The 15,537-nt window shown below is 38.5% G+C and overlaps 1 protein-coding gene across 1 annotated transcript in view; it reads left to right on the top strand.

Moving 5' to 3' along the window:
- The window catches only part of CHIC1 (cysteine rich hydrophobic domain 1), a 50,913-nt gene that overhangs the window by 2,314 nt on the left and 33,062 nt on the right, over window positions 1-15,537 (top strand). The gene's annotated exons all lie outside the window — the stretch shown is intronic.

The raw sequence follows: 15,537 nt of genomic DNA, 5'->3' as shown, positions 1-15,537 counted from the left end.
AAGTTCCCTGAAACTTGTTTGTGGTTCCATTCTACTCTTCACACAATCATGGTGAAGTACTTACTAACCTATTTTCAATTAAAAGCAAAGCACTGACACTTGCCATGCCAAGGGCCTTGTGATAAGTGTAATATTCCTCCCAGCTTAGAAATTCTGGAATTAGGAGTGTGAAGTAGTGGTGCTGGTAGTAACTGTTGGTATTAATTGAAGCCAAAACCTGAAAAGCAGCAAACCAGTACTTGAATCACTAATCAATGTATATAGTTTGGAAAATTATTTAGTTGTATTGTACACATTCTCTTACCTAGAAAACACATTCGATGTTAAATGTCTGAGATTTGAAAAAAAAAAATTAAACGTTTAGGAGAAAGTTTTACTGGATCCGAGAAACTGGTCTTCTTATGGTAGTATAACCTTCCTTATATCTAGTAAAGTAAGATCCTTATGAAATAGTTAATCTAATTCGGAGACGTCTAAAATATCAGCTAATGTTTAATTTTTTTTCTGGCATGGAAGGGTTAGAATTGCCCTGTCTGAATGAAATATTTCTTATTCTCTCCTACCCCTTATTTGTTCCATTCTTTGTGCAGTCATCTATTCTATACAGGACTTAGTTTCTTTTCAAAGTTTAAAATTTGAGAACCATCATCTCAAACTCAGTATATCTTTTTTTTTTTTTTGTGAGGAAGATCAGCCCTGAGCTAACATCCATGCTAGTCTTCCTCTTTTTTGCTGAGGAAGACCAGCTCTGAGCTAACATCTATTGCCAATCCTCCTCCTTTTTTTCCCCAAAGCCCCGGTAGATAATTGTATGTCATAGTTGCACATCCTTCTAGTTACTGTATGTGGGACGCGGCCTCAGCATGGCAGGAGAAGTGGTGCGTCGGTGCGTGCCCGGGATCTGCACCTGGGCCACCAGTATCAAAGCGCGAGCACTTAACCGCTAAGCCACGGGGCCGCCCCACAAACTCAGTATATCTTAAACCCAACATTTTTTTCCCCACATTGTCTGTGCATTCAATTGCCCCATTTCTGACCCTGATGCCACGATTCTAATCTTCCAGGGTAATATTTCAAATCCTTGACTCATTTTAACTCTTCCTTCTCCTTGAGTTTTCCTATGCCAGTCTGTCCCATAATTATGTCATCATGCCTTTTGAAACACCTATTAGATTTTTCATTTTATCCATTTCTACTGGCATCACTCTAGTTTGTGTTGCCATCGTCTCCTGCTTGAATTATTGCCACAGTCTGCCACCTTTCCCCTCTTCAATCCGTCCAGCGTGTTTGTACCAAACTAATTTTCTTTTTTTTTTTAAGATTTTTATTTATTTATTTTTTTACCCCCAAAGCCCCAGTAGATAGTTGTATATCATAGCCGCACATCCTTCCAGCTGCTGTATGCAGGACATGGCCCCAGCATGGCCGGAGAAGTGGTGCGTCGGTGCATGCCCGGGATCCAAACCCGGGCCGCCAGCATCGGAGCGCGCACACTTAACCGCTAAGCCAAGGGGCTGGCCCCAAACTAATTTTCTTAAAACACAATTTAAGCATGTCACTTTCCAGCTGAATAACCTGCATTGGATCTTAATTTGGTCTGAATTCCTGTGCTCTCTTCCTCCAGCCTCAGAGGTCAAGGAGTCCCTCCACTTGTCCAAAGCTCACCCTTCCACTTGTGCCTTCCATACTCTTCTCCTCCAGCCTCCTCCCAGATCTGCTCCATCAGGCAGCCCCTGTCCCTCTAATATTACCTGTCTTCACCTCTATACTGGCTCAGCCTGTAAACATATTCAGAGTCTCTCTAATTCTTTAAAAACAAAACAAAGCAAAAGCCTTCCTAGACCTGTGTTCCCCTTTAGCTACTGTCTAGTCTCTCTCCCTTCCTTCTCCAAATTTATTAAAAGTAGCTACATTCACCATATTTATTTCCACTTCAACCCTCTGTAATCTGGATTCTGCCACCATGACCACAGACAAACTGGCCTCATAAGATCACCATGACCCTTATTGCTAATTTAGTGGGTATCTTTCATTCCCTATCTTTCTGGTTCTCTCTCCTGCTTATGTTATTTATAATGACTCCCTCTTTCTTGGAGGCTTCTACTCCTGGGGTCACAAACACACAGGCCTTCAGAGGCAAGACAGGGCACAGAAAGTGGTGCAATCTGGGTAATGATGGGGCCTTAGTTGAACTGGAAGGTATATGTTTTGCCTAAAGGTATTCAAATTCTGTTTTTAAAAAACATTTTGCTAGCCAAACAAACCCAGGAATTCCTTGGCTACTTCACTATCCTGGTTCTCCTTGTATTTTTCTGGCTATTCTTTGTCTCATTCATGGGCTTCTCTTCGTCTCTTGCCCCTTGAATACTGCTGATCTCCAGGGTTTTGTTCTCAGCCCGCTATTCTTCTCATTCCCTACGCTCCCTATATGGTCTCATCTTGACTCACATGGTTTCAATTATCTGACGTCTCCCAAATATGTATCTCTATACCAGACTCTGCTCAGACTCTTTTATGGGCTTCCTCACCTGATGGCCCACCATCATCTTAAATTCAGCATATTCAAAACAGAACTTGTTCCCCACTCACCCACACCCTCACACTCCCATCCTAACCCCTCAAAAAATCCCTCCTATTTCTGTGTTCTCCATCTCAGTTAAATGTATCTCCACCTATCCCGTTATTCATCCTTGGTTCCTTTTTCCCACTCACACTTCTCACAGCTAAGTAATCTGCAAGTATTAACAATATATGACCTAAAATTTTCTTCTTTTCCTCTCTACCACCACTTCCCTGATTCAGGGCCCTTTCACCACCCTAACTAGTTATCTATCCTTCATACTTGTCACCTTCACATCCATCCCCTAGCCTGCTGCTAGATTGAATCACCACTTTTCTGCTTAAGACTATTCTGTGGTTTTCCTTTCACCTGCAGGATAGAGTCTAAGCTCCCTAACATGGCGTATAGAACTGGACTCTGCCTATCTATCAGCCTAATCACCTGACATTTACCCTTGCTACTTGTATTTTCCTGTTCATAACATGCCGTTTCTTATCTCTTTGCCTCTGCTCAAGCTGGGTTCTCCATCTAGAATTCCAGTACCCACCACCCTCACCCCAGCTCTCCATATGTCACCACCTTCTGCAAGTCTTCTCTGTTTCCACTAAATAGTAAGCTGCAATGGCAGGAACAATTTCTGGTTCCCTCTGAATCCTCAGTGTCTAACATAGTACCTTCCCTGAAGTAGACACTCAATAAAAGTGAGTTGAATTCATATTAATTCGCTTTAGTAACACTTAATATGCCCACCATAGTGCATACTATATTATAGGACCTCAATAAATACTAGTTAGTTGAATCATGCTGTGGAGAGTACTCGTGTTTCTGAGCATAGATATAAATGGATGCAATAATATCATCAGTCCCAGTAATAGGGGGTATGGCATGGCCTTAACCTCTTAAACTTTGTTAAGCAAACCCTTATGTGTCAAAATGCCCCTGTCTACTTATATCATCTTAACATAATTTGCTTTCTAGTTAACTTTAACAAGATATTAATCTTTTAAAATGTAATTAATTATAATTACTTAAGAAGTAGAGCAACCTAATCACACTAATTGTAATTCCAGTTCTGAGATGATGATCATAAATGGACATTTAGGGATCTTTTTCCAAATTTTAAAAAAATATGGCTAAATTAACTCCCACAGATTTGAGGTTATAGAAACAGAAATAATGAAGTGTCTCTTGAGAAGTATTAAGTGTTTCAGAAATACTCTACATCTAAGTGATATAACTTAGTATCTATCATTTTTCTTCTTCATATTTTTAGGATAAATATTTGGATCCAATGTGTTGAAATACAAGGAAAATTAGATCTCATGAGATTTTTTTCTCTCATTTATAGGCATTACCACACTCTTTATGTCACTTAAAATATATAGATATTTACCCTTGATAGTACATCTGTGTAGAAGTTAGTGGAGATGATAGATTACCAATTCTCAGGGATTTATAAAATTGTCTCATTAAAGTTAATCTTGAAGAGCTGAAGTTATTACATATAGAGTTGCAAAAGATTGCCAAATTTGCCAAACAATGCATTTCTGCAAAAACTTAGAGAACACTACAAATATTGATACTTCTCAAATCAATAATGGAATAAATAGAATGCCTTTTCTGTAAACAGCTATCTTTGAAGAATTACAGTGATGCATTGTTAATTCGTGTTTGTATAAGGTAAATATTTTATAAGATTTTAGTCTTTGAGAATACTGCAACTATGATAACTTGCCATTTTACAGTGTGGCAAGACATGATCATTTCCATATGAAAGATTAAAGAGATTTAACTATAATTTTTTTGAAAATCTCTTTGAATTGTATGACATAGACTTTCCTTTTCCTTGGTATAGTAAGTAGAGTTAAGTGCACACGCTTTAGAATCAGTGTTATTATAACTGCATAGTTTTCCAGAGAAATCATATTTCTTGCTGGCAGAATTTTACTACACTGTGATCCATTTTCTTAAACAACCTGAAGACATGAACTTTAATTTGTGCAAGATTTTCAATGGCTGATGTGTAGTCATTTTCAAAAGGATTAAAAAGAGTGAGGGGTGTAGGGAGAGAGAGAAGAGGGAAGAGCAACTAAGAGGACACATCCTTCTTTGCCTCAATTTTCTTTACTCCACAGAATTGCCCAAGAAATTAAAATTTGGGGCGTTGAAGACACTTGACAAATAAAATACAATAATTAAGAACCACCAGCTGGATTGGCTTCAAACACATAATAGGCTCTATATTTAATGAAGCCAATAAAATGGCAGTGTAAGCAATGCTAAGTGCCTGTTTGTCTAATGCCAAAGAACCCCACATCTTGGCTAATGTCTGTAGCTGATCAGTAATGGGTAGATGAGATTGTCTAACCTCTGGGACTCACAGTTCTGAAATTAATGGTTTGTTTATGAAGCAGAGCTGAGGTGTTTATTCAGCAACAGCCATTTCAACATTTTCCTAGTAGCCGCTAAGTGAAAATGTTGTGCCTAAGGTTATTTTTCTTTTTTTTATTTTTTGTTTATTGTAGTAACATTGGTTTATGACATTGTATAACTTTCAGGTGTACATCATTATACTCTATTTCTGCATGGATTACATCATGTTCTCATGTTCACCACCCAAATATAATTACGATCCATCACCACACACATGTGCCTAATTATCCCTTTCGCCCTCCTCCCTCCCCCCTTCCCCTCTGGTAGCCACCAATCCAATCTCTATGTGTTTGTCTGTTGTTGTTGTTGTTATCTACTACTTAATGAGTGAGATCATACGGTATTTGACCTTCTCCCTCTGACTTATTTCACTTTGCATAATACCCTCAATGGCCATCCATGTTGTCTCAAATAGCTGAATTTCATCGTTTCTTATGGCTGAGTAGTATTCCATTGTGTATATATACCACAGCTTCTTCCCTTGATGGGCACTTAGGTTGCTTCCAAGTCTTGGCTATTGTGAATAATGCTGCAATGAACACAGGGGTGCATGTATCTTTACACATTGGTGTTTTCAAGTTCTTTGGATAAATACCCAGCAGTGGAATAGCTGGATCATATGATAGTTCTATCCTTAAGTTTTTGAGGAATCTCCATACTGTTTTCCATAGTGGCTGCACCAGTTTGCACTCCCACCAGCAGTGTATGAGAGTTCCCTTCTCTCCACATCCTCTCCAACACTTGTTTCCTGTCTTGTTGATTATAGCCATTCTGATGGGCATGAGGTGATATCTCATTGTAGTTTTGATTTGCATTTCCCTGATAGTTAATGATGTTGAGTGTCTTTTCATGTGCCTGTTGGCCATCTGTATATCTTCTTTGGAGAAATGTCTGTTCAGGTCTTTTGTCCATTTTTTGATTGGGTTGTTCGTTTTTTGTTGTTGAGATGCATGAGTTCTTTATATATTTTGGAGATTAACCCCTTATCAGATGTATGGTTTGCAAATATCTTCTCCCAATTGTTAGGTTGTCTTTTTGTTTTGTTGATGGTTTCCTTTGCTGTGCAGAAGGTTTTTAGTTTGATGTAGTCCCATTGGTTTATTTTTTCTGTTGTCTCTCTTGCCCAGTCAGAAATTGAAAATATGTTGCTAAGAAGGATGTGGAAGAACGTACTGCCTATGTTTTCTTCTAGAAGTTTCATAGTTTCAGGTCTTACATTCAAGTCTTTAATCCATTTTGAGTTAATTTTTGTGTATGGTGTAAGGTAATGGTCTACTTTCATTTTTTTGCATGTGGCTGTCCAGTTTTCCCAACACCATTTCTTGAAGAGACTTTCCTTTCTCCATTGTATGCTCTTGGCTCCTTTGTTGAAGATTAGCTATCCGTAGATGTGTGGGTTTGTTTCTGTGCTTTCGATTCTATTCCATTGATCTGTGTGTGTGTTTTTCTGCCAGTACCATACTGTTTTGTAGTATATTACTACAGTTACTATAGCTTTGTAGTATATTTTGAAATCAGGGAGTGTGATACCTCCAGCTATGTTCCTTTTTCTCAGGATTCCTTTAGCTATTCGGTGTCTTTTGTTGTTCCTTATAAATTGTAGGATTCTTTGTTCTGTTTCTATGAAAAATGTTGTTGGATCTTTGATAGGGATTGCATCAAATCTATAGATTGCTTTAAGAAGTATGGACATCTTAACTGTGTTAATTCTTCCAATCCAAGAGCACAGAATATCTTTCCATTTCTTTGTGTCTTAAATTTCTTTCAGCAATGTTTTGTACTTTTCGGTGTACAGATCTTTCACCTCTTTGGTTAAGTTTATTCCTAGGTATTTTATTCTTTTTGTTGCAATTGTAAATGGCATTGTATTCTTAATTTCTCTTTCTGCTACTTCGTTGTTAGTGTGTAGAAATGCAACTTATTTTTGTATGTTGATTCTGTATCCTGCAACTTTACCATATTCGTTTATTACTTCTAAAAGGTTTCTGGTGGATTCTTTAGGGTTTTCTATATAGAAAATCATGTCATCTGCAAATAGTGACAGTTTCACTTCTTCCTTTCCAATTTGGACCCCTTTTATTTCTTTCTCTTGCCTGATTGCTCTGGCTAGGAATTCCAGTACTATGTTAAATAGGAGTGGTGAGAGTGGGCATCCTTGTCTGGTGTTATTATTAGAGGGATAGCTTTCAGTTTTTCACCATTGAGGATGATATTAGCTGTGGGTTTGTCATATATGGCCTTTATTATGTTGAGGTACTTTCCTTCTATACCCATTTTATTCAGAGTTTTTCTCATAAATGGATGCTGTATCTTGTCAAATGCTTTCTCAGCATCTATTGAGAGGATCATGTGATTTTTATTCTTCGTTTTATCAATGTGGTGTATCACGTTGATTGATTTGCGACTGTTGAACCATCCAAGCATCCCTGGAATAAATCCGAACTGATCATTGTGTATTATCTGTTTAATGTATTGTTATATGCGATTTGCTAGAATTTTGTTGAGGATTTTTACATTGATGTTCATCAGTGATATTGGCCTGTAATTTTCTTTTTTTGTGTTTTCCTAGTCTTGTTTTGGTATCAGGGTAATGTCGGCTTCGTAGAATGAGTTAGGGAGCTTCCCCCTCCTCCTCAATTGTTTGGAAGAGTTTGAGAAGGATAGGCAATAAGTCTTCTTTGAATGTTTGGTAGAATTCACCAGAGAAGCCATTTGGTCCTGGAGTTTTATTTTTGGGGAGGTTTTTAATTACTATTTCGTTCTCCTTACTGGTGATTTGTCTATTCAAAGTCTGTACTTCTTCTTGTTCCAGTTTTGGAAGGTTGTATGGTTCTAAGAATTTATCCATTTCTTCCAGATTGTCGAATTTGTTGGTGTATAGCTTTTCATAGTGTTATCTTATAATCTTTTGTATTTCTGAGGTGTCCATTGTAATTTATCCACTTTCATTTCTGATTTTACTTATTTGAGCCTTCTCTCTTTTTTTCTTGGTGAGTCTAGCTAAAGGTTTGTCAATTTTGTTTATCTTTTCAAAGAACCAGCTGTTGGTTTTATTAATTTTTTCAATTGTTTTTTAGTCTCTATTTCATTTATTTCTGCTCTGCTTTTTATTATTTCCCTTCTTCTACTGATTTTTGGCTTTGTTTGTTCTTCTTTTTCCAGTTCCTTTAGGTGCATTGTTAGATTGTTTATTTGATATTTTTCCGTTTTGTTGAGATTGACCTGTAATGCTCTAAACTTCCCTCGTAGAATTGCTTTTGCTGTTTCCCATAAATTCTGGCATAACCTTTTTCGTTTTCATTGGTCTCCAGGTATTTTTTGATTTCTCCTTTGATTTCTTTGCTGACCCAATCATTGTTCAGTAGCATTTTGTTTAATCTCCACACATTTGTGGCTTTTCTGATTTTCTTCCTATACTTGATTTCTAGTTTAATGCCATTGTTGTCAGAAAAGTTGCTTGGTACTATTTCAATCTTCTTAAATTTATGGAGACTTGTTTTGTGGCCTAATATGTGATCAGTTCTGGAGAATATTCCATGTGCATTTGAAAATAACGTGTATTCCTTGGTTTTGGGATGGAATGTTCTGTATATATCTACTAGGTCCATCTGGTCTAGTGTGTCATTTAAGACCAATGTGTTCTTATTTATCTTCTGTTTGGATGATCTATCCGTTGGTGTAAGTGGAGTGTTAAAGTCCCCTACTATTATTGCGTTACTGTCTATTTCTCTTTTTATGTGTGTTAATAATTGCTTGTATATTTAGGTGCTCCTACGTTGGGTGCATAGACATTTACAAGTGTTATATCTGCTTGTTGGATTGTTCCCTTGATCATTACATGTTGCCCTTCTTTGTCTCTTTTTACAGTTTTTGTTTTAAATCAATTTTGTCTGATAAGAGTATTGCTACCCTAGCTTTCTTTTCATTGCCGTTTGCGTGGAGTATCTTTTTCCATCCCTTCACTTTCAGTTTATGAGTGTCGTTAGTTCTGAAGTGTGTCTCTGGTATGCAGCATGTATATGAGTCTTGTTTTTTTATCCAGTCAGCCACCCTATGCCTTTTTATTGGAGCATTTAGTCCATTGATGTTTAAAGTAGCTATTGATAAGTATGTACTTACTGCCATTTTTTAACTTTTTTTTTTCTCAGTGTTTTAGTAGTACTTCTCTGTTCCTTTCTTCTTCTCTTGCTGTATCCCGTGTCGTTTGATGGCTTTCTTTAGTATTTTGTTTGGGTTCCTTTGTCTTAGTTTTTTGTGTATTTATTATAGGTTTCTGGTTTGTGATTACCATGGGTTCGATATACAGTAACCTACGTATATAGGAAACTATATTAAGTTGATGGTCTCTTTAGTTTGACCTCTGTTTGGAAGCTCTACTTTTTAACTCCTCTTCTCCCACTTTTATGTTTTTGATATCATATCTAACCTCTTTTTTGTGTATTTGTATCCATTACCCTCTTATCATGGAAATAGATAATTTTTCCTATTTGTGGTCTTCTCTTTTCCCCTTAAATAAGTCCCTTAGCATTTCTTGTACTACTGGTTTCTTGGTGACAAACTCCTTTGATTTGTGCTTGTCTGGGAAACTTTTTATCTCCTTCCATTTTGAATGATAACCTTGCCAAGTAGAGTATTCTTGGCTGTAAGTTTTTTCCTTTTAGCAGTTTAAATATATCATGCCACTCTCTTCTAGCCTGTAAGGTTTCTGCTGAGAAGTCAGCTGATAGCCTTATGGGGTTTCCTTTCTAAGTAACTTGTCTTTCTGTTACAGCTTTTAGGATTCTCTCTTTATCTTTAATTCTGGACATTTCAATTGTGATGTGTCTTGTTGTGACCCTCTTTGGGTTTATCTTGTTTGGTGCTCTCTGTGCTTCCTGTACCTGGATGTCTATTTCCTTCCTTAGGTTAGGGAGGTTTTCATCTATTATTTCTTCAACTAGATTCTCTGCCCCTTTGTCTCACTCTTCTCCTTCTGGGACACCTATAACATGGATGTTAGTGTGCTTGATGTTGTCCCAGATATCCCTTAGACTGTCCTCACTCTTTTTAATTCTTTTTTCTTTTACCTCTTCAGCTTGGGTGATTTCTTCTAGTCTTTCATCCAGCTTGCAGATCCGTTTTCCTGTATCCTCTCCTCTGCTTTTGAGTCCCTCTAGTGAATTTTTCATTTCCAGTATTTTATTCTTCATTTCTGATTGGTTCTTTTTTATATCTTCCATTTCTTTGTTGACGTTCTCACTGAGTTCATCTGTTCTTCTCCCCAGATCAGTGAGCATCCTTAACACTCTTAGTTTGAACTCTCTGTCGGGTAGGTTGCTCATTTCTGTTTTACTTAGTTCCTTTTCAGGAGTTTTGTCCTGTTCCCTTATTTGGAATGTATTCCTTTGACTCCTCACTTTGCCTCTTTCCCTGTGCTTGTGTCTATGTATTAGGTACGTCAGCTATGTCTCCTGCTCTTGGAGAGGTGACCTTATATAAGTAATGCCTTATGAGTCCCACAGTGTGCTTCCCTCAGTTCTGAATGTTCCAGGAGTGACCACTATGAGGGCTACGTGTGTCCTTCTGTTTTGGCGTGGTTGCTGTCCCTATAGGTGCCCAGGGAGTCTGAGCTATGCCCCTGGCCAGTTGTTGTAATGCTCAGGTGCTTGTAATTGTTGTGGGCCCTTCAGTCTCTTTATCGGATGTGGGGAGCCCCAGCACAGTTGGCTGCAAGGTCTAATAGCACATTTGTGTTACAGTATGTCTTTTAAATGTGTAGGCCCCCAGCATGGCAAGTTGTTAGGCTCAGGAGCTTACAGTTACTATAAGCCTCTAGCCTTTATGTCTCTTGTCAGCTCTCTGAGGATTGCAGCTGGGTGGGGCTGGCCTCAGCCATGAGAGCACCCAATTATTTCAGGCTTTTGAAGGTGGTGCAAACCCTCTATGTGGTCTTTGAGCAGCACAAGTTTTCTGCAGCTGACAAGCCAAGCCACCCACAGGTCCACACACACAGTCAACACAGTCCTGCCCTGTGTGTGCGCCCTGACCTCCTGAAGTGGACCCAGTCTCTCCAAGGCGGGAGCCCCACACACTCCACCACTGCCCCACACTCTCCACCTGCTCCTTGCACATGCTCTTCCCCACAGAGGTGGACCCCCTCGCCAGGCTGTGGATAATCCAGGAAGGCCCACAAGTTGCCTGAGGACTTGTTGGGTGGGGCCAGTCCCTAGAGTGGGCTGCCTGCCCTGGCTGAACTGGATTAAATCAGTGCTCTAGTCAGTGGGGCAGACCCTTGGCTAGCAGGCTCCAGGGAGATCTCCAGTGGTGTCTGCCAATGTCTGTCAGCATGCCCACACCTGGCCACAACTATGGCCGCCGCCAATGTCCCCGTCCCTGGAGAGTTCTTACCTCTCACCGAGATGCACTCAGAGCCTATCAGGTGAGTCTCTTTTCACCAAAGTACTGTGCACCTTTCTTTCCGGTGATTTTAGGTTGCTTTCTGAAATGGGTCAATTTGTGTCTGGGCCCTTTAATAGCCGGTTTTAATTTCTTTGTGAACCAGCTTCTCTGGGAGTACTACCCAATGTTAGTACCAAGCAAAGTCAGATATTATGCCACTCGTCTCATTTGTGCTGGGACCAAAAAATGCCTACAGTGGGAGCACTCCCCGCCTCAGGGCCACCACTCCTCCACGGAGGGCTGTGTACCTTTGAGCTGCTCCCAGGTGGTCGTGAAGTGCTGCGGCTTGTGAAGGTGGCATTTTTCCTCTCCAGGAGGTAATTTCTGCCTCTTCCACCGCAATTAGGATTGTCGTTTGTTGCAGGAGTTCCTCTTATCCCATTTTCAGTTCTCTCTCAGGGGTAATTTTTCCATGAGTAGTTGTAAGTTGGCTGTGTCTGTGGGAGGAGGTGAGTTCAGAGTCTGCCTATGCTGCCATCTTGACGTCTCTCCCATAAGTCTTCTTTTTAAGTGCTGAGTCTCTAATGGAGAAAGTTAAGGAAAGAAATCCCTGGTAGGCAAGAACAGGGTTGCTACTGACTTTTAGCCAAAATTATAAGAGCATATCAGGCCTAGTTTGCATGTCTTTATACCTTTGAAGTTGATATATGTAGACCATAAAGGAGTATTTTAAGAAGTAAAATGGCACTCTTTAACATTTCTTATATACTTTTTATGCTTTAGAAAAGACAATCCCAGGGCCGGCCTGGTGGTGCAAGCGGTTAAGTGCGCGCGCTCCGCTGCGGCAGCCGGGGTTTCGCCAGTTCGGATCCCGGCGCGCACTGACGCACTTCTTGGCAAGCCGTGCTGTGGCGGCGTCCCATATAAAGTGGAGGAAGATGGGCGTGGATGTTAGCTCAGGGCCAGTCTTCCTCAGCAAAAAGAGGAGGATTGGCGGATGTTAGCTCAGGGCCAATCTTCCTCACAAAAAATAAAAAGATCTTTTTATATTAGAGAAGAGAACTAGTAGTGTGAATATAGCAAGTATTTCTTGAGAACTTGAGCATTGGACTAAACACTAAGACGAATAAAGAAAAAACAAAGGACAGGCCTTGCTTTACAAAGCTAACAAATTATAACAAATTGAAAATTGCCTTTAAGATACTAATGAGAAGCAGCAAAGAAGAAAAGAAAATATTTTATTAATTGGTAAAGGTATATTACAGATTAGAAGTGGCTGTGAGTGTTCAAAGAAAGGGGGAATCCATGAAGGCTTGAGCATTCAAGGCATTACAGCAGGGGTTGGAACTTGACTTGAGCCTTGCAGGCTGCATAGGGTTTAAACTAGGGAGAGGAAGCACGAGGAACCATATGAGCAAAGCCAAGAGCCAACATGACAGTGGCAGTGGAAAAGAAGGAATTATCATTATAAGGATGGTTTCAAAGGAACAAATAACAGGACTTGGGACCACCTGAATATAAGCAAGGTGCAAAAAATAGGAGAGAGAAGGTACAAAAACGATACCGAGGTCTAGGTTAAAGAGAGTCAATGTGCCATTGATAGAGATGAGGAATTTGAAAGGGGGAGCCAGTTTCCAATAAAAGAAACATTTAATTTTAGACATGTTTTCCTTGAGATGGTATTATTTTGTAGCAAGATATCCGAATAGAAATTTTCAGTATGCAATTAGAGATGAGGGACTAGAGTATGTTGGAAAATACAGAACTAGAGATATATATTTGATGGTCATCAGCATAGAAGTGATTGTGAAAGCTATTAAATATAGATGAACTGTCATAGTTCCCTTAGAAAGAGAAGCGGATGACTAAAAGCTAAATTTTGGAAAAAGGAAAGAGTGTTAGAGGAAAGTGAAAAAATGGGAGAGTATTTGTAAGGGAGTAATCAACAGCATCACGAGCTGCTAAGTCAAGGGAAAAGGTTCTGAAAAGAGGACACTGAATTTGGCAATAAATAAGACAAGATAAACTTGTCTTTCTGAATAAATTTACTGAATATGAGATTATTTGCAGTAAAGTAACAGCATCAAAAGTCAAATTTCAAAAGGTTAAGAAAGGAATGGATATTAGGGAAATGAAAACAGTGGAAAGGAAAGTTCATTTGTCTGGTGATAAATGCAAAGAGAGAATAGCAAAGCTAAGAATTTTTAAAATAATAGAAATATTCCATACATTTGGGGGGATACATCTGTCTATATCCTCTATATATTTGATGTCTAGTAAAATAATGGCAGCTGGGAAAAGCTCTAGTGCAGCAATGTCTGATGGAGGTAGGAACGTTATTGATATTACATCTAAAAGGCATTTAGACAAGATATGGAAATAGAGCTCTACTTTAAAATATATCATGTCTACTTTGTAAAACTGAAACCTGTATCTGTTTCTTTGTCACACAATAAGAATTTACTCTTTGTGGAATAATGAATTAAATTATTTCTTTTTGACTAGTGGTAAAGTCACTATTTAGCTAAATATGATTCAAATGAAATATATTTCTTGCTCTATTAAATATCTGTTGTGTTATTGATTTCTGAGTTAATATGTAATTGCAAATACGTATTTAATACTAGAGTGTCAATTTCTCAAACATCACATGAAAGTTAACATAAAAATTCATGTACTGGGTATACCATCTTGTTTTTAAGTTTGGCTATACTCCTGTGTCTGTGTATAGATTTAAAGGGAAAGTTACGGGGCTGGCCCGGTGGCATAAGCAGTTAAGTGCGCATGCTCCACCGTGGCGGCGTTCCATATAAAGTGGAGGAAGGTGGGCACGGATGTTAGCCCAGGGCCAGTCTTCCTCAGCAAAAAAAGAGGAGGATTGGCAGATGTTAGCACAGGACTGATCTTCCTCACAAAAAAAAATAAAAATAAAAAGTAAAGGGAATGTTATTATGAGAATATTATGTTCTCATTACATGTTGTACTGACACATGGAGAAGTAATGAAGTATTTTTTTAATGAAGCTGAGGTCTTTTTACAATAGCTAATTAATTTTCTCAACTATTTTAAAATATAGAAGTTGTTTTTTAAAAATACATTTTAAACATACAAGGTATGGGATATTTATGCATGGATATGTACCTTGCTACTAGCTGCTGAGTATAGAGAGTCTTTGTGTTTAAGACTGACTTGTATCCTTGAAAAAGAGCTGCTAGTATAAATGATGTAAGGAGAATATAATATTCTCACACAGAGTTTAGTAGGACATTGGATTCTTAACATGTCTTTAAAGTGACCCAAAGCCAAAGTGCCATAAATCAGTTGAATCAAACAGTATAGTAGCTTATTATTAAACAAACTTTTATTAAACACCTACTAGCAAAATAAATAAGCTGTAGTTTCTGTTCTCAAGGAGCTTAATGTAGGACAGAAAGAACTTAAGGATCAGCATTTGAATTTTGGTTCCCCCCCTTACTAGATATATAACTTTGGGCAAGTCATTTAATTACTTACATTTGAAAAAAATTTTTCTCTGAATGTCAGCTTCCTTGGCTATAAAACGGAGATGACAATACCTCTCTTGCAGGGTTGTAAAGTTTAGAAGTAATGTGTTTATCTAGCACAGTATCTAGCCCATGGTAAGTAGATAGTTACTGGTAACTGTTACTTTTGTTGCATTCCTCACAAGGAATTCTCAATAAATGTGAGCGTCCTTTCCTTTTTGCTTGCAGCCCATCATCCACTAACATAAAATTGTAGTCACCATGGTATATTATCTAACATGCAGGAAGCGACCTTTGTTATCCCTACTGAAATCAACAAGTAGGTGAACAAAGGTTTATAAAATTCATTTTGACTTCTTAGTACAGATTTTAGTGGGCATACTTGAAGAGAGTTAGAGATTTCAAGGCTGGGATCTGTTTTCTCAAAATTGATCTTTTTCTCAAAAGCCATTCATAAGGATCAACCTTTGAGTATCTGAATAGTAACTGATCGTAGGTGTCAGACTCTATAGTTCCAAAGGTTATATTAGTTTTTATTAGAAAACTTTTCATATATATATAAAAGTAGAAAGAACAGTACAATCCACTCCCACATACTACCCATCAGCCAGTTCCAACAGTTATCAACTAAAATGGGTTTTGCCAGAAATGTTTCAGCCAAAA

The sequence above is a fragment of the Ceratotherium simum genome, chromosome X (assembly GCF_057802395.1).
Source record: "Ceratotherium simum simum isolate JZ-2026a chromosome X, ASM5780239v1, whole genome shotgun sequence".
Taxonomy (NCBI): Eukaryota; Metazoa; Chordata; class Mammalia; order Perissodactyla; family Rhinocerotidae; genus Ceratotherium; species Ceratotherium simum.
This window is presented reverse-complemented; position numbering and strand designations above follow the sequence as displayed.